A 22,817-nucleotide genomic window follows, 5' to 3' on the forward strand; every position below is an offset into this window, starting at 1 on the left:
AGATAATGGACAATGGCTCCACAATCACATCCACCAACTCCTTTAGCACTCTCGGATGCAACGCATCCAGCCCCATGGACTTGCGCACATCCAGCTTTTCTAAATAGTCCCGAACCACTTCTTTCTCTACCTCCTCCCCATGCTGTGTTGCCCAGTGCAGTAGTCTGGGAGCTGACCTTGTTCTTGAAGACAGAGGCAAAAAAAGTATTGAGTACATTAGCTTTTTCTACATCCTCTGTCACTAGGTTGCCTCCCCCATTCAGTAAGGGGCCCACACTTTCCTTGACTTTCTTCTTGTTGCCAACATACCTGAAGAAACCCTTCTTGTTACTCTTAACATCTCTTGCTAGCTGCAACTCCAGATGTGATTTGGCCTTCCTGATTTCACTCCTGCATGCCCGAGCAATATTTTTATACTCCTCCCTGGTCATTTGTCCAATCTTCCACTTCTTGTAAGCTTCTTTTTTGTGTTTAAGATCAGCAAGGATTTCACTGTTAAGCCAAGCTGGTTGCCTGCCATATTTACTATTCTTTCTACAAATCGGGATGGTTTGTCCCTGTAACCTCAATAAGGATTCTTTAAAATACAGCCAGCTCTCCTGGACTCCTTTTCCCCCTCATGTTATTTTCCCAGGGGATCCTGCCCATCAGTTCCCTGAGGGAGTCAAAGTCTGCTTTTCTGAAGTCCAGGGTCCGTATTCTGCTGCTTTCCTTTCCTCCTTGTGTCAGGATCCTGAACTCGACCATCTCATGGTCACTGCCTCCCAGGTTCCCATCCACTTTTGCTTCCCCTACTAATTCTTCCCAGTTTGTGAACAGCAGGTCAAGAAGAGTTCTGCCCCTAGTTGGTTCCTCCAGCACTTGCACCAGGAAATTGTCCCCTACATTTTCCAAAAACTTCCTGGATTGCCTGTGCACCGCTGTATTGCTCTCCCAGCAGATATCAGGGTGATTGAAGTCTCCCATGAGAACCAGGGCATGCAATCTAGTAGCTTCTGCGAGTTGCCAGAAGAAAGCCTCGTCCGCCTCATCCTCCTGGTCCGGTGGTCTATAGCAGAATCCCACCACGACATCACCCTTGGTGCTCACACCTCTAAACTTAATCCAGAGACTCTCAGGTTTTTCTGCAGTTTCATACCAGAGCTCTGAGCAGTCATACTGCTCTCTTACATACAGTGAAACTCCCCCACCCTTTCTGCCCTGCCTGTCCTTCCTGAACAGCTTATATCCGTCCATGACAGTACTCCAGTCATGTGAGTTATCCCACCAAGTCTCTGTTATTCCAATCACATCATAATTCATTGACTTTGCCAGGACTTCCAGTTCTCCCTGCTTGTTTCCCAGGCTTTCTGCATTTGTATATAAGCACTTGAGATAACCCACTGATCACCCCTCTTTCTCAGTATGAGGCAGGAGCCCTCCCCTCTCACACGCTCCTGCTCGTGCTTCCTCCCGGTATCCCACTTCCCCACTTACCTCAGGGCTTTGGTCTCCTTCCCCCGGTGAACCTAGTTTAAAGCCCTCCTCACTAGGTTAGCCAGCCTGCTCGCGAAGATGCTCTTCCCTCTCTTCGTTAGGTGGAGCCCGTCTCTGCCTAGCACTCCTCCTTCTTGGAACACCATCCCATGGTCAAAGAATCCAAAGCCTTCTCTCCGACACCACCTGCGTAACCATTCGTTGACTTCCATGATTCGATGGTCTCTACCTAGGCCTTTTTCTTCCACGGGGAGGATGGACGAGAACACCACTTGTGCCTCAAACTCCTTTATCCTTCTTCCCAGAGCCACGTAGTCTGCAGTGATCCACTCAAGGTCATTCTTGGCAGTATCATTGGTGCCCACGTGGAGAAGCAGGAAGGGGTAGCGATCCGAGGGCTTGATGAGTCTCGGCAGTCTCTCCGTCACATCGCGAATCTTAGCTCCTGGCAAGCAGCAGACTTCTTGGTTTTCCCGGTCGGGGCGGCAGATAGATGACTCAGTCCCCCTGAGGAGAGAGTCCCTGACCACCACCACCCACCTCCTTCTCTTGGGAGCGGTGGTTGTGGAACCCCCAACCCTAGGACAGTGCATCTCATGCCTGCCAACTGACGGAGTCTCCTTCTGCTCCCTTCCCTCAGACGTATCATCTGGTCCACTCTCCGCATTGGTACCTGTGGAGAGAACATGAAAACGGTTACTTACCTGTATCTGCGTTGCTGGTACATGGACGTTCCCCTTTCTTCTTCTGGAGGTCACATGATGCCAAATTTCTTCACCGGCCTTCTGTCCCCGCTGTGCAGCCTGCTCTGAATCTTCAGAACCTTGTGCCCATAGAAGCATATCCTGAGTCTGTCCAGGAAATCTTCAGTTTCTCTTATGCAACGCAGGGTCGATACCTGTTGCTCCAGACCTTGAACCTTCTCTTCCAATATGGAGACCAGTTTGCACTTTGTACAGACAAATTTGCTTCTGTCCTGTGGAAGAAAGACAAACATAGCACATCCTGTGCAGGTCATCTGCAAGCCTGCTTGTATCATCTGTCAGGTTGAGATATTGCTCATTCAAATCCTACTTCTTATATTAGGCTGAGCCTTGGTATATTAGGCTGAGCTTGCATTTTTATTTGCTGACTTTGATCTGTTTGCTATCCCTTATAATCACTTAAAATCTATCTTTCTGTAGTTAATAAACTTGTTTCATGATTTATATTAACCAGTGTGTTTTTGAGTGAAGTGTTTAGGAAAATCTCAGCTTGGTTAAAACAGGCTTGTTGCATATCTTCCCCACATTGAGGGGGCAGACTGGAACTAATTTAATGAGTTTGCACCGTACAGACTCCTGTGCACTGCAAGACGGTCTAATTCTAGGCTTATACTCCAGTAGGGGTGCAAGGATGAGAAGCTGGGAAATTGGCTGGTGCCTCCTGTTTGTCCATGAGTGGCTTAGGTAAAGCACTCAGGTGACTCAGTTGGGAGTGTCGTTCCACCTGCTGTCATGTTGGGTGATAACAGGGCCTGGAGAGGCTAGCTGGTATCATCAGCAGAGCAGTGTGAGAGAGGCCAACCCAGCTGAATTGTTAGGGGGCACAGCAATTCCAACGGCTCTCAGACTCCATCCTGGGCGTACAACCCATCACAGGGTGGTCTTATTGTTATTAATTTATTTGTATTACTATAACCCCATTGTGCTAGGCATTGTACAAACACAGAACAGAGACTGTTCCCGTGCCAAAGAGCTTGCAATCTAAATGTACAATCTTTTATGTTAAGGCACTGGCCTGGGACTCAATGTGGATTCAATTCACAAACCTGCACTAATATCTTGCGTGACCTTGGTCAAGTCACTTAATTTTTCTGTGCCTCAGTTCCCCAACTGTAAGTGGGGATAGTACATCTTTTTTCCTACTGTTTGCCTATTTAGTCTATATGGTCTTTGTGGCAGGGACTGCCTCTTACTATGTGTTTGTACATAGTACAGTAGGACTTCTAAGTACTAACATAACAATAACATTGTGACAAAAGTAAGGCTTTTATTAAATTAAAATGAAGCACTCCCATCCTTTTGAGGGGAGTTACTACCTACTGTGTACAATAAACAGCATTTTGCAGATTAATCAATAACTCAGAGTTTGCATATTAAATGCACAAATGGGTTATTTTGAATTTACTAGCTAAGCTAGTCAGCAGCAGGAGACTATTTTGGAAGAAGGGATTATTATCCATCATAAACAGTTGTAGCCTAAGAAGATGGGGGAGAAACCACTGTGCCGGGAATTACTGGCAGCACATGTACCTCCACTACAGGACTTGTCTGAACAGTGTAGACATGCCAGCAAATCCTTTCAATAAAAATGGAGCACAGAGCCTTAGACGTTTCCCAAGTCAGTCTGGGAGATGTGAGGCTGCTACTCAAATAAATTAAATCAATAAATGTCAGAGATGGATAGGTAGGGGGTGCAGGACTGGCCCTCAACATTTTGGCACCTGAGTCAGGGAGCTCAAATGACGCCCCCATGCCCCCTTGCTTGGGCCAAAACTTTGAAAGGTCTCAATTCTGCCTTCTTCCTGTTCTTCTCCTCTCATTGTACTGCTGTGCTACCTACTCCAATTAAGGAGAACTAACAACTTAAAATGCCATGTTCAAAAATTTTAAGTAACACAACTTTCAAACGACTGAACAGCAAATGTAACTTTTCTTGTCTGCACAGTAAACACTGGCATTTTTATCTGTTTGAATAATCAAAGTGGTGCTTTCCATGCCTTCTTGGTTGCAAAGATTTGAACTGCTTCCTGAAGGTCCACAGTCTGGGCCAGCTCATGCTCTGTTGAGATGGTTGCAAGGCCGACCAGCATCTCCTGTGTCATTGTGGAGCGTAAATGTATTTTTATTAACTTCAGCTTGGAGAAGCTACGTTCTTCACTGGCAGCTGTTACAGGAAGTGTTAGAAGTATGCGCAGAGCAACAAAAGCATTTGGAAAGAGGGTGGTCACCTTATTTGTGCGCATATATTCCAGAACAGCCTTTGGAGTTGATCCTGCTGAAATGTATCTTGAAAGGGCTTTCAGTTCATCACCTAAATCACTTGCATCAATATCGTGCATGTCATCATGTGTCAACACAGTCTCTAGTGCCCTGCACTGCTGGTGTAGGTCTTCTTCAGGTATAGTGAGGAGTTTTGGAATATCATACAACATCCCAAATATACTGCCATGTACCTTGAGCTGCATGAAAAGTTCTTCAACTGACTGTACTGCACAATTTAGCACCTGGTTAAAGAATTCAACTTTGAATTGTTGTTTGGGGTCTCTTATGGGATTATCCCATGCCTTGTAATCAAAATGTCTTCTTCTTCAGTGACTTGTATTCTTGAATGGGTGGGAAAATAGCTTCAGTGTGAAGTTCCTCTGCCAACTTCTGTGCATTCTTCAGAACGTTTTGAAATCCCTCATCTGACCGGTCAGACTGTAGGTATGACTTTGCTTTGTCCAGTTGTTCCATTGCTCCAGATATATCAAGGTCAACACCTTGGAGTCTCTCTTACTTACAATATTTATTTCAAACAGTATGTCATGCCACAACACTAAGCCACACAGAAATTTGAAGTTATGTATGTTTCTGGTGATTCCATGTCCCTCTGCCACTGTTCTCCCACGAACAGTTCCTGCCATAACATTATCCTCCATAATGGCAACTATGGCATCATCTATCTTCCCAATTTGGTGTTTGATAGGCTTTATCACTGCCACTCAACTTTCCCATTGTGTGGCACTCAGTGGTTTCAGTGTCAGAGAGGATGTTCCCAGATGTTGCTTTAAAATTTGCCATCAATGAGTTGATGCAGAGCAAAATACATAGATGCTTTGAATTACATTAAAAAATTCAGCATCCTCACTAAAGCTGATGCTGCATCACTGGCCACCAAGTTCAATGAATGAGAACTGCATGGGACAAAAAAAGCTTGAGGGTTTAACTCTCGGATCCCTGTCTGCACTCCTCTGTTCTTTCCTCTCATGTTGGCACCATTATCAAAGCCCTGACCTCTCACATCAGCTATCGCAATTCCCATATCTTCTAGCTTTTTAAAAATCACATTTGTCATAACAGCTCCTGTAGTATCATCAATGTCAATAAATTTTAGAAAATGCTCTCTGACAGTCACCATTGCAGGGACATTTTCACTAGGTTCTGTTGTTACAAAACGCAGCATTAAAGTCATTTGTTCCATATGGCTGATGTCAGGTGTGCAGTCCAGAATAACAGAGTAATATCTTGCTGACTTCAGATCTGCCACAATCTTCTGTTTGACTTTTATTGCCAGTAACTGTATGATCTCATTTTGAATTGTTTTTCTTAGGTAGTGGTGTGTGTGCATTTCTTGGGTGGTGACTCTTCCTAGATGCTCCTGGAGTACAGCATCAAACTCCGCCATCAGCTCCACAATTTTAAGGAGGTTTCCATTGTTTGGCACATACAGCTGATCTGAAGTGCCATGCAGTGCTAGGTTTTGGGTAGCAAGCACTCTCACAGTGGCAATGAGCCTTTTCAGAACATTTTGCCAGTAAAGAGACTCTGATGCAATCTTCTCTTGTTGCTGATCATCTATGGTAGCCTTTAACCTTAGTCTCCTCTCAAGCTCTTTCCACCTATGGAATTCTCTCTGGTGATTTGCTGCCTTCTCATGGCATGCCAGATTTCTAGCCAGATTTTTCCAGTCCTCTAATGTTCCAGCCACATTGGGTTCTACAGGAACAGACTGGAAGAGTTTGCAACAAAAACAGTATGCAGCATTCTGGGTTTTTGAGTACATAAGCCATGGCCTCTCCATTTTGTCACCATTGGGGATTTCACGCCAGTAATGTGTTGGATGGAAACTTCTATTTTCATTTTCTGTGGGGAACATGAAGTTTTTCACTTGCTGTGGGCCTTGCAGTACAAGGAAGTCCCTCGGGCTACTGCTCAAGTGGGTCCACAGTCCTGGATCATCTCGACTTAAGGAACTAAACTCAGCAGCAGCTGTTTCTTGCGCCTCCACCACACTCTTCTCTGATCTACACTTTTATTCAGGAATGTGCATGGTTACATCCATTTGAGATGGAGATATGGATGCTGCAGTAGCTGCCAGGTCACCTGCACTCTGACTAACTGAAAGATCAGGCATCTCCTCACCACTCACATCCTCACTGGGGCCGGAAGGCTCACCGTGAACATTTGTGTCTATGTATCTCAGGAGACCTCCTTCCTGCTTAGATAAAAAAGCTTCCTTTGCTTTCTTTCTTTTACTGAATGCTGCCCCAGAGGGGCATTTTCTTCTTTCACTCATGCTGTTCTGTGCCAACTATAGTGGCTCTCAATACTCAATTGAAGGGGACAAATAAGCAGGCTGGTAGCAGGGCCTGAGTGAGGGAAGACAGCAGCATCTTAAGGGCTTAACTGGCTCCTACTACTTCAGTTGACTGCCTGTTCTCCTCAGGTGGGTTCAGGGAAGCAGCAGGCAACAGGAAGCTCCCTGAGAAGTTGGTGTTAATCAGTCCAGGCTCCTGGGGGTGCTAGAGGGGTACATAAGAGGCTTCTCCTCCTCCTCCTCTCTCCCTGCAGCTCCTGCTGCTTTCTGTTATTCCCTCTCACCTTTTCTGCTGCCTGTTATGTCTCTAGTGCCCTCCTTCCTCCAGCACAGCACTGCACCGCACCATCTCTGTGCATCTCGAGCAGAGAGAATACATATGCACCAGCAGCAGACACAATTTTCTATACTCTGGGTCCTAGTAGTGCCCCCCCACAGTCTGGCACCTGAGGCGGCCGCCTCAGTTCGCCTCATGGTAAGGCCAGCCCTTGTGACAGATTTATGTTACCAATTTGCCTGGGGCAGCAATTACTGCGGTGGCCGATGTCCACACTACCTTCCTGTTGGTGGTGCATGTCCTCACCAGGAGCGCTTCCACTGACTGAAGAGGGGCAGTGTGTGGGGGCTGAGAGCCAGGGACCTCTGCTGGGAGTCCAGCTGTCCCCTGGGCTTCTCACCTCCCAGCAGGGAGCGGGGATGGCAGGGGGCAGCCATCTGGGCTTCTCGCCTCCCCGCCCCCAGTCAGGAGCTGGGGGGTTTCTTGGTTCCCTGAGTTGGGATTACTCTTATTTTAGCATATTTAACTACAAATGCTGTTGGATATTAAAATGATCCTGCCCCTTTTGAAAATATAACTACCGTGTGTTATGACTTCCCGCCCTAGAGATAGAACAGGCTAAACACATGCTGGATGAGGTCATATTTCCTTTTATTTCTTCTAAATGTACAGGCCATTAATTTCAATTGATTTTGTGGAGTGTAGGTGGAGATAAGTAGGAGGAGAGAAATAAATCCATAATATAAATATTTAGCAGCAGTCTTAAAATTGTATTCATGTGAACACTTCTATAATGTGGTGCCTTGATTCACAATTTCTGATTGAAATAATTGGAGACTAGAAGTGAGGATAACAGGTGTGTGTGGGATGGATGCATGGTCCCTCAGAGGGACAACAGAGAGATGCATATGCTCCTGAATTATGCTAGATGGTATCATTACACTGGACGTTGAGCTGTCACACAGAAGGCATATGGTTCTTTATTTTCTGGGATGGCCAACTACAGAACAAGCCTCTGTCCAAAGTGCAACTAGGAGAATGTTGAAAATGGCAGAAGAATGACAGAGAGTGGATAAATAGTTGCTGGCATTTGATCAGTTTCTCAGCTGCCTTCTCCACATACATCATGGTAAAAAATGTAATGCTGTTTTTAAAGGGAATACTCCATTTTATTTGGAGGACTGGTTTCCCACAAAAATCTCAAGTGTCTCCACATTTTACTCTTGTTGTTGTTGTTGTTTGTGTAACCTGCAAGGAGCTTACTGAGGTTCCTGGGGGTCTGTGTGCTGGTAACTCAGGGAGGGGCATGCTGTCCCTGGTAGGGAGGTGCAGTCAAGGGCAGATTCAGTTTGCTCAACAACGAATACGGAGTAAGATGCCTTTCCAAGGTCCCTCAGGAGAGGGGAGATGTCATTTTGAAGCAGTTTGGAGGGAGCCAAGGAAAGAGCAGAACTGGCTGTTGGAGAGGAGAGGGCTGGTGAGTCCCAGGCCTGCGTGCAGGGTTCCCCCTGGAAACTGACCTCTGGGGACCTGAAAGCAAGAACCCTCAGCTTGGCCCTTTTCCTCTCCAAGAGGACTCCCTATGGCCAGCTCTGCTCTGGCTGTTAGTCCAGAGCTCCTGCCTGCTCTGAGTGTGTCTGAGCACTGGGGTGGGAGACTAAAGTTTGGATTTTTAGTATAGTTTTCTAACCTGTAGCTTGAGCCCTAAACCACTTTGTGGTGAGGGGAAATTCTGGGACCAGCAGCAGCCTGACTCCTGCATGAAGAGGACACCTGCCAGTAGTGATCTCTGCAGTGGCTGAGGAGTCCAGAGCCATCTCTGAACCCAAGGATAATTCACGGAGTTGTGAGTGCACCATCTTCTAGTTAGTGAGGGAAATTGCTTGGGGGACCCCCTGAACTGTGTCCTCCAGCCAGGGGGGGTAAGGGTTTGGGGACTTTATTACCTGCTGCCTATTAAATCTGAGGAGGGACTTACCACCTTATCCCACTTGTGAGTCCTTTGGGCTTCTGAACCCAGTCAACCACATTGCTAACCACTGCACAGAAGATCACAGGTCATCAATGATCCCAACAAAGTACATGTACTAACAGGACACTAATTTTACACTTGCTATATCAGGTCATGTGACTGAGGGAATTCATGGGTATTATCAGCATGGGCACCAGTGACCACAGAATAGTGTTTTACCCTGTGATGTTATAGTTATCTCCTGTTTAATGTAATTACTGTGTTAAATATATTGTATGTTTGTTATTTCTTGGGAGTCTCCAACTATGTGGCAAGTAAGTGGGGGTTATCCCGTGGTTAGAATTTTCCTCCCAAGCTGCCCTGGTGACCCTGCCAGGAAGGAGCGAGGGGGGGGGGGTGAAGGCACCACCAAATAAATTCATATGAGAAGAAAATAAAGCAGTTACACCCTGCTGAGTGGGTGGCAGGATCCAGAAGAACCCAAGTCTCTCCATCAAAACCTGTAAGTAGATTGGCATTAAAGGAAGTAACCAGGTGGAGAGGGGGTCCTACATTTGTTTTTCTTTTTGACTCTGCAAATTCACAAAACCTTAGCTTAATTTCAATACATTCTGATTTGAGTTCTACATGTATTGCCAAAAAGATTAGATGAATATTTGCCTAAATCAGTGGAGGATTGCCTTTGAATTACCTGCAGGTGCTGTAGCTCTAATTCTGGCATGTTTCAAAATTAAGAATCAATTTAGATTTCAGCACCTAGCATGATTGTCTTGCTCTTTTATGAAGTGATGAGTACACTCTCAGCATGGGGCTATAATTATAATGCAGCAATGTGGTGAGATGAAAAGTGGCTACAACAAAAATAGTGTTGCTTATCAGAGAGAGAGAGGGAGGGAGGATTGCACCTGCCTGAAGGTTCATTGAAGTGCTAAAATATTCAGTGAATAATTGAACATGGCAAGAGGGAGATGTCAATACAGCAAGAAGCCATGATAGTATCTGTTGCTTTTTTACCCCTTCACATTATGTGCAATTCCATTTGGGACTCTGAGCTCTAAAGACTGTAGGAAATGTGTAACTAACTCACCCTTCATAATCTGATGCAGTATTTACTGCACATTAGTGCTGTCAGGCCCTAAACAGCTCACAGATCCATTGTGAAAGTGGAACAACTCCCTTGGGTGGGTTGTTATCAGCAGGAAACGAACCCAGGCCATCTGGATTTAAAGGTGTGAGACTCTACTGTTTGAGCTACAAGTTAGCTTGAAGGTAGTAGCAGACTTAAACCTGTAGCAGAGAGACTCAAAAAGTCATTCTGTGCCCAATATGGGCCGGATCCTCAGAAGTATTTAGGTACCTAAGTCCACTTCTTAGGCAACACTAGCATTTTCAACATTGCTGCTCAGCTGACACCTAACCCCATAGGTTCCTAAATTCTCTAGGAACTTAAATTTCCACTGGTCAGCACTTACATAGCCAATTAAGTTTTGATGTCACCCCACAGCTAATGAGCAGCTTGGAGCCCTAGTTCATGCCAAAGCCCTGGAGATCCCGAAGCTGGGCTCTCAATGCCTATCTTGCCAGCAGGGCCTAATCCTGTAGGCTTGCTCTGTGCATGCCTAAGACTTGATACCTTGATAGCAGGAGGGCTAGAGGCAGGCCACTGCTTTTTTGGGGAGGGGGCAGCACAGTACCTGCACAAACGGCAGCTGGGGGCCCAGGGAAATGTAGGGAATGTGTGAGAGGTATTGAGCATGAGCAGGAAACCAAGGGGAAAAGATTGATTGTTTCAGCTGCTAGGGCATGCACTACCTAAGCAGCTGACCTAGCTTAGGTAGCTAATTCCATCAGAGGGTTCATGGCTGAAAATCCTGAGCATAAGTAGATACTTGTCTCTGGCCTGTCTGCCAGGTGCACAGTTCAGCCACTTAAGCTCCTTTGCTTGGCATTTCACTCTGCCTAGGGTAGGTGGCTCCCCGCTCAGCTTGCTGGCTTTTGAGGATCTTGCCCTTAGGCACTTAACTCTCCTCAGGCATCGTATGGGGAGCCTGGCTGTGATGTTATCTGATTAAATGTGACCACATAGAGCATTCTTGCAACCACTGTTATATATTTGCAACAAAAGTTGTCAAGTGAGGTGTCTATGAGAAGGTTATGATTTGCTGGTTATTATGCTATCTGTATGCATGTATCTTTTTTGTATTTGAAGTTATGAGTATTGGCTCTATACCTGTATTTCAAATGTTTGCTCCTGTGGTTATGTCCACTAGGTAGTTATCCTGCACAGCTTGAAGGGACTATGCAAATTAAGTGGCTCATCAAGAAACACTTACGTGACAGTGGACCATGGGAGATGCCCATTTACACTGAATAGACTCTCCTGCAAACGTACTGTCTGGGGTATGGGTAATGGCTTCCTGCATTACTAGGCAAAATGCATGGACGTGTGACTTGTCCATGTGACTCTAACCACCATCTTGTTACTGTAGTTTTCCACAGTAAGAACAATGGGATTCCCTCCACATGCAAGAAGATATAAAAGGCCCTTGAAATGTCTCTGTTTTGCCTCTTTCCTGCTCAAATCTCTGGAATATGGACTTATACTAATAGAACTAATGATCTTCCAATGATTTGGAAGCAGCCAGAGACTTGACTTAAGCCAGCAGTTTATTCCATCATTGATACAAGCCTGAACCAAGAGCTTTGCAATTACTATATGTATTTGATTCCTTTTTACCAATTTTAACGCTCTCCTTTCTTTCTTTTTATAAATAAACCTTTAGATTTTAGATACTAAAGGATTGGCATCAGCATGATTTTGGGGTAAAATCTAAGTTATATATTGACTTGGGTGAGTGGCTGGTCCTTTGGGATCAGAAGAACCTTTTATTTGAAGAGATTGGTTTTAAAGAACCACTCATCTCTAAGTCTACTGTTTTCAGTGGTGATACAAGGACTGGAATGTCTAAGGAAACTGCTTTTGTGACTTCTTGTTAGCCAGTGTGGTGAAACAGAGGTTTACTTTTGTTGCTGGTGTGGTATATCCCATGGGGGATTAGTCACTAGTCTCGGGATATATCTATCCTGTTTCTAAGCAGTTTTGTCCTGATTTTGGTTTCTCAGGTGTGACGTATAGAGACACGGTTACAGTGGCCATCTGGTTTTGGTGCTGAGTATTTCATGAGGCCGCTGGGCAAGTAGGAATTAGGAGCTGCAGTGCTGAGCAGAAGAACACCTAAATATCTTTTACGATCCAGGCCTATGTACTGTACAGAAGGTAGATCCGACCCAAAGATCATCAAATCTTAAAGATCAGACACTACACTTGGGTGAAACAAATGAGAAGGAGTGAGGAATGCAGCAATGTAAGCATGTTTTTTGCATATATTATATGCACACCTCATAGGTATAATAGCAGATCTGTAACAGTTGTCTCAGCCAAAGGAAAATCTTTGCATAAAGACAGGTAAAATCATTTAACTGATCGTCAATTATGCTACAGCATGTATTGTTCTGGGAGGGAGAGGGAGAGAACAGAATAACAGGTTTGTTGGTGCATGATGCAGTGTATCTAAAAGGACAAAGCTGCTCACACCTTCAGATCTGCTTTCTCCCAACATGTTGACTATTTAGCTGATTTGATTGCTTGAGTTGTCTACAGCTGTCATGGTCCTTTGTTTTTGTGGGGAAGTCTGTGGCTTTAGTGTGCATCGTGTTTCAGGTTTCAAGAGTTGTTTTTGTGCTGGTAACCCATGAGATTATGGCAAAGAGAGCATTAATAGCAGCAGTAAGAGCTCCATCTCTTGGCCAGTGGAAGACAATGTAGACCAAGTGGTTTTGGAAGTCATAAAGATATGCAGTTTACTGAATAAAATTATAAAGGAAATGACCAGAAAAGGACATTAAATCAAGCGGTGACAATGTATGCTAACGGGGAGAAAATATGCCATTACTTTTGTGGAGAAAGAAAAGAAAACAATTGTTGATAGCAAACAATGAGGAGATGAAGAGTAAACTTGTGACCTCACAGGAAAAATAGTAGTGAAAACTGAGGAAAATGTATTTTGTATGGAGCAAAGAAGGTGGAGAGAGAAAATTAAAAATACACAAGCAATGTGTGCAAATGGCTGCCAAAGGTTATCTACTCAGAAACACATTGATACGACACTTCATCAGCCAGTGGCTTAGACTGTCCACTTACAGAATGTTATGGACCAAAAATAAGAATGCCTGATGCATTTCTCTTGCAGGAAAGGGGCAGAGCTTTGTTTGCAGTTACAGGCTTGGAGTGAAATCCTGGTCCTACTGAAGTCAATGGGAGTTTTGCCATGGATTTCAGTAAGGCTGGGATTTTACCCTTGAAGATTAGTTGTTCTATCTGTAACTTGTCATCATTGATGATAGGGCTGTGTAAATACTTGGTTGAAGAGAAACTGTTGCTCCAGTTGTTCACACACTGTGCTCTTTCAATTGTCTGATTAAAAGGCCCAGGTTATGTACTGTGACTAAATGGTCCAATACACTCTGAGACCTATCAGCTTTAGATTGCTAAAGGGCCAGTGAAGTGGCAGCTGCTAGAGATGTTGAATGACTTCTGGGTTCTGAAGCCTTTGACCTCAAGCCTCTCATTGGACTAATAGCCTACTTATGTGCTTCCTGTGCAGTCTTTTGCTGTCATTCAGATTGTAAACTCCTCAGGATGGGGCTGTCTGTTATGCATTTGTGTAGCCCCTGGCACAATGGAGTCCTGATGGTGATCATAGTAACTTTTTACTGAGTCATACTGCTTCTCTTCTGGTGACTTTAGTTGCCTGTAAAGGTTTGGAAAAGACCAAGGACCAGATTCTGATCTCATTTGTACTAGTGTAAATCTGATTTCAATGGGAGTGAGGAAGCACAGTCTCTCTTAATCAGTGCTCAGAACCTCACATAATCACAATCTAGATCCAGAGTATCTCCATTAACCTCAGTGACACCACTCTGAATTTACTCCCGTGAGTGAGATGATGATCTCCACCCTGGTACTGGAAAAGAGCTGTATCTGTGGCAATATGCAGCTCAGGATTTTGTTTCCTAAAACATTTAATTACTTTGATTTTTACACCTTTTTAATTCCACATGGTTTGCTAATAGCAGTAATGACCTGCAGCCCACATCATTCATTTCCTGATAGTCAGTGACAAGGTGGACGTACCTATGACTAAGGGTATGTCTTCACTAGCAACTTGGGCTGTGTAGAGACAGCACCAGTGGTGGGAGAGAGCTTTCCCAGCACTGTGTAAAAAACAAAAAAACACCATCCCCACGAGGGGAGTAGCTCCCAGCGCTGGGAGCACATCTCCCAATGCTGGTGCACTGTTTACGCTGCCATGTTACGGCGTTGAAGCTTGCGTCGCTCAGGGGGGTGTTTTTTCATACCCCTGAGCAAGAAAGTTTCAGCTCTGTAAAGTGCCAGTGTAGACAAGGCCAAAGTCATCTCCTCTAACTGATCATTAATTGGACAGAATGTCTGATCTAGAGGACATTAATGTTTAAACCCAAGCATGTAAAAAGTTGAGAGAAACCATTCTATTGCTTCAGTACAGTAGCTAGCAAGCACCTCTATTTTCCTGCATTGTAATTATGTATTCAAAGAAAAAACTAAGATCAAGAATCAAAATGAAGGGTAAAATATTCAGAAGAAAAGAAATTTTTATTTAGAATTATGACTATGTATATTTAAGGTTCTTTCTATAGTTCTGCAAAAGTTCTGTCTCCTGCACAGATGAGCTGTACCCTTATGGGAGAAAGTTCTCTTGTGCTTGAGGAGCATGGTTTTTGACCACAGTTGCTTTCCTAGAGCTTTAATCAATCTTTTAGATACCCTGGACCCAGGCCATTGTGTGCCTTGAGGGTAAGGACTGAGACCTTGAACTTGATTTAAAATTCTATGGGAAGCCAGTGTAGAATGTGGAGGACAGCTGTGATGTGCTCCTGGTAGCCTGGGGTGCAAAGTTCTACACTAGCTGGAGTTTCCAAGAGCTCATGGCTTCATGCCCAGTATGTAATAACGAGGTGACTAGTTTAACATAAAGAAAAGGAGTACTTGTGGCACCTTAGAGACTAACCAATTTATTTGAGCATGAGCTTTCGTGAGCTACAGCTCACTTCATCGGATGCATGAATCGATGCATCCGATGAAGTGAGCTGTAGCTCACGAAAGCTCATGCTCAAATAAATTGGTTAGTCTCTAAGGTGCCACAAGTACTCCTTTTCTTTTTGCGAATACAGACTAACACGGCTGTTACTCTGAAACCTAGTTTAACATAAGAAAAATTAGCCCCACTGCAGCCTTAGCTCTCTGTGAAATATCACTTGGTATTAAAGCAGCTGAAGGTGCACTTCCTGGAATGAAAAAGCATCTTTCTTCTGCTTGGAATGAAATGAAAGTTTTTAATCCCATGCCCCGGCCTTTGTCCTGAAGCATATCTCATACACTGTGGATTGGGTCATAACTCTAGCCCAAATGTACTACTCATGTCCTACACACACACACTCTGTGTCTCTGTCTCTGTGTGTATGCGTGTGTGTGTGTGTGGGGGGGTGTATATATACACACACACACACACACACACACAAGCAAGCTCCTTTAGTGCTGTGGGAGGTACTGAGTGCAGGAGAGTCGACGCCCATGGACCCTTTTAAAGTATTTGCTGAAAGTGGAAACATTTGCTCTTGCAGCCTGTTGCTCCTTCCCTTCTTTGAGTGAAAACAATTTGCATGAGGGCAGTGGTGGGGTGATTGTGTGAGACAGAACAAACATGGAGGAATACAGCAGAATAAATTCTGGAAAGAGGAAGTGAGCTGAGCTCTTTGCAGCTCATTGTCCCATCCTCCTGGGCCAGCACTTGTTCCCAGGGGGAGGGAGAACAAAGGAGGCATAAAGTATGTGTAACCCTTCTGCCCGTCAGAGTTGGCAGCAACAAGGGCCGGGTTCAATATCTAGGGGATCCATTCCAATAACACAATGCAAACCGGCTCGAGCCCCCACCCAGTGACCTGGGACAAATATATACCACCCCCCGCTGGGCGCCTCCAAGAGGCAATACTTCCCCTCTCGCAAACACATAGTCTGAGTGTAGCAAAAAGGCTTTTAATAACAGAGAGAAACAATGTGGCATTATGTTGGGGAAACACCACCAACAGGATTCATAACACAACCCATGAGCAAAAAAAAAAACCCACCCGAAGCAAATTGGGGCATGCCCCTTTCCCTTTGGTTCTTGAGTCCAGCAACCCCAAATCACCCAAAGTCCCAAAAGTCCAATGACCCAAAAGTCTCTGTCCCTGGTCAGGCCAGCCCCAGAGTTCAAAAGTTTATCTGCGGAGCTTTACCTCCCACCCTGGGTGGAGATGGGATGGGGGTAAGAGGCACCTTACATGATCTGAAGTTGACCGTCCCACAGCTCCATAGGCCTTCGCTCCGCTCCGCTCCGCCAGCCGCCCCACAAACTCCTTCGCTCAGCTCTGCTCCGCTCTGCGGCCCACCAGCAGCTCCCGCCGTCCCACGAACTGCTCCACCAGCCAGTCCACAAACTGCTCCGCGTCCCACCAACAGCTCCCACCATCCTACGAACTGCTCCATGATATATCTTCAGGCTCCCCCACTACTTAACACAATGCTCAGTGATTTCAGCTCTTAGTCAGTTCAGCTCAGCTCTTTGGTGAATTCAGCTTGTCGTAGAGGAACCTCAGTGCTGGTGCACCATTAGCCCAAAGTGAGCTCAGCAGCCTGTAACTAGACTTCTAATGAAATCAAAATTAGCTCTGATATTCCACAGTGGAGAGAGGAGGAAGTGCAATTAGCATGTAAGGCCCTCACCAAGGGGCCCATACCACCACATATTAATACTTGTCCCCAGCCTCTCTCAATTCACACAGTTTTGGAACCCATGACCCTTGCCTAGCGAGTGCTACTTAGTTGATGGTGAGTCCCTCCATCATAACAAAAGGCCAAGTACAGTTCCAAGCACAGTTCCCATAATCAGGGTAATAACAATTTATTCTTCCTGCCCCAATAACAGAGACACTGGGGATCCCACAGCAGCCAAAGTGACCATTTGGGCAGCTATGGCCTCAGTCTAGGCGGGGTGGGTGTGCCTATGCAAATGAGATCGGCCCCTGAAGTTTTTTTCCACAGCTTGCCACACCTCACCACCAGATGTCAGGGTGGAGCTCATCCTGACACTGCTTACATCTGAATAGCTCTACAGCCCAGAGGGCATGCTGTGCTGTGTTTCTCCTGCTCTGACTTGGTCTACACTACAAAGTTAAATTGATGTAAGTTGCCTTGCGCCAACCAATTTGTGTATACGTCTATACACAAGTCTGTCTCCAGCTGACATGAGCGCTCCATTGCAGTGACGTAGTAAAACCTTCCCAAGCAGTGTGGAGCCGTGGTCAAGCTACTGAGGTTGACACAGTGCAAGTGTAGACACTGTAACCTATGTCAAATTTTACAGTCCTCCAGTTGCTATCCCACAACACTCCTATTCCCTGCCTGGGGGTCACAGAGACATGCAGCTATCTCTCTGCCCTTTAAAGTCCCCTATGTGTTTCTGAAATGTCTTTTCCTGATTGCCCACTTTAGCAAGCATGCCTAGCAGTTCACTCTTGTTGTGTGCAACTGTCCAACACTGTGCCAGCTCCACATACTAGATGTGCTGCTCTCTGGAGTAGACGTAAAGGTATGGGATCTCCTGGGCTTGTGGGGAGAAGAAGCTGTGCACAGAGAGCTACGGAGCAGTCGTAGACACCTGGATATCTATGAACAGATGGCAGAGGGGCTGCAGGCAGAGGGGTATGACAGGTAGCAGCAGCAGTGCTGCATGAAAGCAAATGGACATCACCAGGGATACCACAAGGCCAGGGAGAACTGGTGGTGCCCTAAAGAAATGCCATTTTTAACAAGCTGGATACACCTGGGGATGTCCCTTTTATCCTCCTGAGAGATCTTGATCAAAGGTTTCTAATGATGGCTACCTCATTTCTTCCTCTGGTAGGAGATTTTCCCATACCACTTCCCAGTGAGTCTGAGTGGCACCATTGCTGTAAAGAGGCTAGCAGCATGCAGGCCCAGGTGGCTTTGGGACGCTGTAGCAGTTGTGTTTTCTCTGCCTTTGTAATCCTCAGAAGTGAGAGATCTGCTAAAATCACCACTGCCTGTGGAAGATAGTGACAATATTCAGTGCCACTGACCTATAGCCCTACCCACGGAGCAGAGACCAAAATGGTATTGCTGCATGCAACAGAAAACCCTTACCCCAGTGGGTCACACTCCCCGTGCCTGGTGCTGGAGCGTGGTGCTGTGCCACGGCACTCCGCACCTGAAGTGTTAGGTGTTTATGGGAGTAAGGGAAGGGAGCTTTGAAACTTCTTATTCCCTTTCCCTTGTGACTGTAAATGAACCTGTACATCTGTCTTTTTATCAACAGCTTCTGGAGTGGCAGCGATGAGAGGTGCCCCCTCCACACAGACAGAACACCTGACCCTGAGGAGGAGGAGAAGGAAGAGGACTATATGGAGGACATGTACTGCAAGATCCTGCAAGTCAGTGCTGCATTGGACCAGGAACAAAGGGCTTGGAGGGCCAATATGATTGACAGCATGGAGAAGGAAAGAGAAGACAGGAGAGAGACCCAGGCATCCCCCCTCACTCTTCTCTTCTGCAGACTAAATAAGCCCAGTTCCCTCAGCCTCTCCCCATAAGTCATGTGCCCTGGCCCCCTAATCATTTTCATTGCCCTCTGCTGGACTCTCTCCAATTTGTATACATCCTTTCTGTATTGGGGGGCCCCAAACTGGATGCAGTACCCCAGATGTGGCCTCACTGGTGCCAAATAGAGGGGAATAATCACTTCCCTCGATCTGCTGGCAATACTCCTACTAATGCAACCCAATATGCCGTTAGCCTTCTTGGCAACAAATGCACAATGTTGACTCATATCCAGCTTCTCGTCCACTGTAATCCCCAGGTCCTTTTCTGCAGAATTGTCACTTAGCCAGTCGGTCCCCAGCCTGTAGCAGTGCATGGGATTCTTCCGTCCTAAGTGCAGGACTCTGCACTTGTCCTTGTTGAACCTCATCAGATTTCTTTTGGTCCAATCCTCTAATTTGTCTACATCACTCTGGATCCTATCCCAACCCTCCAGCATATCTATCTTCCCCCCAGCTTAGTGTCATCCACAAACTTGCTGAGGGTGCAATCTATCTCATCATCCAGATAATTAAGATGTTGAATAACACCAGCCCCAAGACCGACCCCTGGGGCATTCCGCTTGATACCGTCTGCCAACTGGACATCAAGACATTGATCACTATCCGTTGAGCCCAACGATTTAGCCAGCTTTCTATCCACCTTATAGTCCATTCATCCAATCCATACTTCTTTAATTTGCTGGCAAGAATACTGTGGGAAACCATATCAAAAGCTTTGCTAAAGTCAAGGTATGTCATGTCCACTGCTTTTCCCCATGTCCACAGAGCCAGTTATCGCATCATAGAAGGCAAGTCAGGCATGACTTGCCCTCGGTGAATCCATGTTGACTGTTCCTGTCTCTAAAGTGCTTCAAAACGGATTCCTTGAGGACCTTGATTTTTCCAGGGACTGAGCTGAGTCTGTAGTTCCCCGGATTCTCCTTCTTTCCTTTTTTTAAAGGTGGGCACAATATTTGCCTGTTTCTTTCCATCAGAACAAAACCAATTTGAAATATTGAAATCCTCAGGGAATTGGAGTTACCTTTCTCTGCCCAGCTCTACTGCAAGCCTTGTGAAAGCATAAAATATTCACAGCCAAGTGTAAGTCATGCCTAGATGAGATTAGTGCAATTCAATCTATTTCCTATTTCTAACAATCAGAGGGCCTGCAATTAGTAGGTTATTAACTGGTGGGAAGTAGGATTTCAAGTAATTACATTAAATTATTGGGGTACTGTAAGAATTGGAGTTTAACTCCAATGAGCTAGATTAATCCCTGCAGCTGCCTATCTGCACTAGGGGAGAGAAGCTGTAATTCTCAAGAGAGTCACTGCTTAGGAAAGCGGGCAATGTTTTTGTAATTGCTTTCCCTCAGGGATTCTGCCAAAGAAAGACAGTTTTCTAAATTTACAGCTGGGACTCAATAGGACTCCAAAGGAAGTGATGAATCAGTGCATTTCCCAACCAACCCCCTCCTTGGCTAGCTCCTAGGACTGGTTCAATGCCTATACCTATAAATAATTAAATCCATATTTACAATGTAGCGCACACTCTCTCTCTCGCCAATATAATACAGTGTTGACAGGGTCTAAGGAGAATGTACTACCTATTTAAATAGTATTTTAGAGTAGTATTTGTCCAGTTCTTATCTTTGTCAGAACCCACTCATCTAACAATCCCCTCCACACAAAAAAAATATGTATTTTTAAAAATCTAAATAATTTTACTATCCAGCACTTTTGTATGCATCCTTCCTATGTGTGCACTTCCTACTCCAGCTGTTCAGTTACACACCCAAGAGGGACCCATTTTTAATATTTATTTTTAAGTTCTTTTCAAAGGGATCCTGTGAAAATTCTGTATATGAAGAGGATGTACTGCTCTAAATATAGGCCAATTAGATAAACAGACTTAAAATAGCATCCAGGGGGTACAGTAGGGACCAAATCTTCCATTGCCCAGCTGCAGAATTGTCATGAATGTCATGGAATGGCTGCAAAGCTGAAAGATCTTGCGACCCTTGTGTTCCCTGGACTGAGGTCTGGAGATTCTGTGTAGCGAGGGATCCACATCCAAAATGCCAGACAGGGAGTCCCCATAAAGCAGGGCTCAGTGCTGAGTAGGGGATGCTCAGTGGTTCTGCTCACAGAAGACCGTGGGAAGGTCATGCAAGGTCTGTGAATGAGAGCCACCGAATCAGAGTCTCCTAAATCCCAGCCTTGTGTTTTAGTCAGAAGACTATCCTTCCCCTATTACAGCTTCATTTAGCCATAGGGTCACCAAAAGCTGTTGAGAGGTGTTAATAGAAATAAAACCTGGAGAAGAAGCCAAGTAGTTAAGATGAGCTTATTAAGGCTCCAGTAGATAGTACCAGTGACTAAAAGGAGTATACAGGCACCTGTCCCAGGTACTCCATGTACATTTCCGGGGAGCCGGGGGGCATACCTTAGAAGTCATTAGACAGTTGGGATCAAGAACCTACATGAATCAAACAGGACTTGTAGGGAGGGAGAGAACACAATTAAAATCCCCACCAGAATACAATTATTTTTTTCCAGACCAAAACTATGAAACTAACTTCTATTATAATTTGGCCTCAGGACAACTATTTCCTACATGGAGGAAAGCCATGAAAAACAGTTGGGAGCAGCCTCAACAACACAGTTGTACGCAGAGCGGGGATCCCTGCATGATGGAATCCTAGGATCTTCCAAGGCAGCATGGAGTACTAGAGCAACAGAGCGTCCGGTGAAGTCAATGGGTAGTCAGAAGAATTTGTGTAAAGCATTTTCTCCACATGCTGGTTTTAAATATGTATGTAAACAATGCTGTGGCCCACTAGCTTCCATGAAATTTATGGCAGCTGTTTTCACTGGAAGGCTTCTTTTCATTTGAGAGAAAAACAATTCTTGCCAATAGACTGGCCTTATGGCATCCGGTAACACAAATTGATGCATTGTCCGGTGTTCAGAGCAGCAAAGGGATAATTCTGAAGGCAGCACTGAAAAAAAATAACTAGAACTTCACTCTCCACAGACATTTTGATTAATTGACCATCTGCTTCTCCACTGTAGCTGTGATGTTTCTTTTGCAGTTCTGCCCTTAACATAAGTCATTGAAGAAATCATGTAGTGTTTAGCTACAAGAGATGTTTCTATTAAACCATCAAAAATAAACATTACATATATATTTTTATCAGATTAAGTGTGTAAATTCTGTCTGTGCATCTTAAAGCTGAACCCCTCACAATTAATTGTTAGTATCCATTAGTCCCTTAAACTGAAGTAAATGCTCTTCCAGGCTAGAATGTATTAAATATTTGTTGGTTTAGGTGGGCAATGTTTATCAAAAGAGACGCAAAACATACATAATGGAAAATGTTAGCAGAAAATGAGTTCCATAGACATTATAGAACATTGTACCCTTGCTCTGCTCTCTTCCAATAACCAAATTGAGAGAATCCATTAAGACGTTTATTACAATCCACTAATGGTCTCATTTCTATAGGGCATTACAATTCCATTAGTCTTATTATCTGACAAACTAACCAAATCCAGATATGAAGGGCAAGTACCAAATTAGATGCTCTCACTAGATAAAAAAAAAAAAATTGATTTCAGCACTGGAGAAGCTGTGTATATCTGCAGTACCAAGAAAAGTAACTCATTGGTGAGGCTCAAAGAGAGCTCAGAATGGGCTTAATGCATGATTCAGGCTAATTTGAAACACACTGTATAGGATGTCTCAAATTAATATCTTATCTGAACATGGATGTATCATTGTTTAAAGGTAATTTGTCTACATAGCTTACAGCCTCATAGTTAGCGTAAGGAAGCTGTGAATATCTAAAATATAAGAGAGAGAAATGTTATTTTCTTATATGAAGAATTAAAATGATTCTATCCCGGTCTCTCAGATAAATAAAAACCATAATAATTGGTCCAGTGACCACTTTATCAAATAAAAGACCAGCAGAACTGGCAGAGAGGCAAAAGATTGAGGTCTCTATCCAAA

At 44.8% G+C, this 22,817-nt stretch overlaps 1 long non-coding RNA gene across 2 annotated transcripts; it reads left to right on the forward strand.

Annotated features, from left to right (window-relative positions):
• Window positions 1-8,750: 8,750 nt before the first annotated feature.
• Window positions 8,751-22,497, forward strand: LOC122464219. Of its 2 annotated transcripts, none has more exons than XR_006288159.1 (3): window positions 8,751-8,942; window positions 18,542-18,656; window positions 21,404-22,497. It is a non-coding gene; the product is annotated as an uncharacterized LOC122464219 (long non-coding RNA). The 2 variants fall into 2 exon arrangements; XR_006288160.1 differs by lacking the exon at window positions 8,751-8,942 and adding an exon at window positions 9,548-9,570.
• Window positions 22,498-22,817: the final 320 nt, after the last annotated feature.

Source organism: Chelonia mydas, chromosome 2, assembly GCF_015237465.2.
Source record: "Chelonia mydas isolate rCheMyd1 chromosome 2, rCheMyd1.pri.v2, whole genome shotgun sequence".
NCBI lineage: Eukaryota > Metazoa > Chordata > Testudines > Cheloniidae > Chelonia > Chelonia mydas.